Source organism: Parasteatoda tepidariorum, chromosome 10 (genome assembly GCF_982258835.1).
Source record: "Parasteatoda tepidariorum strain Cologne lab strain chromosome 10, Ptep-v5.0, whole genome shotgun sequence".
NCBI classification, from domain to species: Eukaryota; Metazoa; Arthropoda; class Arachnida; order Araneae; family Theridiidae; genus Parasteatoda; species Parasteatoda tepidariorum.
The window spans coordinates 8,840,164-8,842,142 of record NC_141764.1 but is presented as its reverse complement, the minus strand read 5'-3'; the positions used below and the strand labels follow the sequence as shown (position 1 = coordinate 8,842,142).

At 32.3% G+C, this 1,979-nt stretch overlaps 1 long non-coding RNA gene across 1 annotated transcript; it reads left to right on the top strand.

Annotated features, from left to right (window-relative positions):
- Window positions 1-462: 462 nt before the first annotated feature.
- On the top strand, window positions 463-1,740 carry LOC147802136 (uncharacterized). The gene is made up of 2 exons (XR_015429840.1): window positions 463-972; window positions 1,502-1,740. It is a non-coding gene; the product is annotated as an uncharacterized LOC147802136 (long non-coding RNA).
- Window positions 1,741-1,979: the final 239 nt, after the last annotated feature.

Here is a 1,979-nt window from a genome sequence, read left to right as displayed (position 1 = left end):
TTCCAGAACTAGGAGTTCCCTTATCTTCTGGATTGGGTTCAAAATTACAAGTCTACGGAGTTGTAGATTAATAGTCGTAAACCCTAAAATTGGGTCGGCTGTTCAACGCCGGTAACAAAATAAAATACTGAGAAGGACAGTGCGAAGATAAATCCAGGGTAAAAGCGGGATTCAAACCGGCTAACTCTACGCTTAGAATTAGATTATTTATTCTAATTTCTGCTCTTTTTTTTAGATGCTTAGTCTGCCGCACACTGTTATCTTACCTGTTATAAAAATTTGAATTCAAAAAAACAAGTCCCGCAGTGGACTGATCGTTAAGACACGGTTCCCAGCAGATCACCGAAGTCAAGCATCTCTGGCTACGGTCAGTGTGCGGGTGGATGACCACTTGGATCAGACTACGTAGGGACCGAGGGTGTGCGGTATTGCTCCTCGTTAAACTGTGCTACTGTAAAGTGCTCGACTTCGCGTGCAGGTCGTCGGGCTACTGAAGCGGGGATGCCATCCCCTCCACAGAGGATCAAAATTGTGATGCCTTCGGATCATCCTCCGGGATGTTTCCCAGACCGCCGCCAACAGCCCATTGTGCAGCTCTAGTGCGACGTAAATTAACAACAACACCAGCAAAATCAAAAAAACAAAAAACTGAAAAAACGTCATAGAAAACTAGTAAGCTGAAAGCGGAAAAAATACTTTTACACAATCCTTCAAAACTGATTTAAAGCCAACATTGGACGTGTTTGTAATCCTGAGATGTGAGGGCCTCAAAAATTGCGCAATCTTCCGAGTTTAATCGGTAGTGGAATTTTACGAACGATTCCGAACAGACTGCTGTCTGCCATTTCTAAACATGCTTGTATTCATAAAATCGGATGAACTTGTTTCATATTTTTAAAAAATTAATATTCCTTATTTGTTTTGCCACAGATTTTATGCAATTATTCACGGATTTTATGGTGTAATTGAAAGGTATGGAATTCTGTAATAAATATAAAAACATTGAAATGCATGTTGATCATTTTATTGAGTTAATGTTTGGAATTTTATGACATGTTTTTCGCTTTTTTAGTTCGATTTCTTTTTTTTAAAAATAGAACATTCCTTAGATCTTTCTATTTAATATTTTAGTTTTACGAGTTGCTTTACACTAATTGCTATTAAATATTTCATGATATTCATTATCAGATATAGGTATAGTTTAAAATTGTTCTATGCTATCCCTTCGAGGATAAATAATGCGATATTGAAGTATATGAATGATTTAAAAAAAATTCTCCTCCCAATTAAAAAACCTAGATATCTATTTTCTCATTCCTTAAAAGGCTTTTTTTTTTATCCAGCTTACTTATTTGTAAAAAATTCCAGTAATATTTAAAATCGAACAATTTAAATCAAAGTAATTTAGATAGTGTTTATTGATTAGTAGTAGTTTTAATCTGCTTATCAAATATATGGGATTATGTATATCTTAATATGTTTTATTTTTGTGTTATTCTAGGTGATCTATGTGGTTCCTGTTTTATACTAAGAAATACTTATAAAAACTATTGTTGGCTGGAAACCTGTAATAAATTGTCCTAGTTCTTTTTGTGATAAATGAATTGTAGTGGTATCATCCTGAAAGAATAATCTAGCCCAGAAGAAGTTGGATAAAAATATAAATTACATTATGTCTTGTAATTGTATTTAAAATTGTCCGCAATGTAAATAAATAAAATCTCTATCTTCTTAAAGTGATCATGACTTATGAGTAGCATTGTTGATTTAAAAAATTCTTATGAAAAAAAAAATCCACCTATTTGATTTATATCATATATTTTTGTTTTGGTTAACTGAGACATTTCTCTTAAAAAATGCATGGAAGGAAAAATATTCAACAATTAAGAATATTTTCTAATTAAGAATTAAATATGTACTTCAATTTATCATTATTATTTATCAGAAATTTAGTTGATGTAAAAAAAGTTTACTTGATG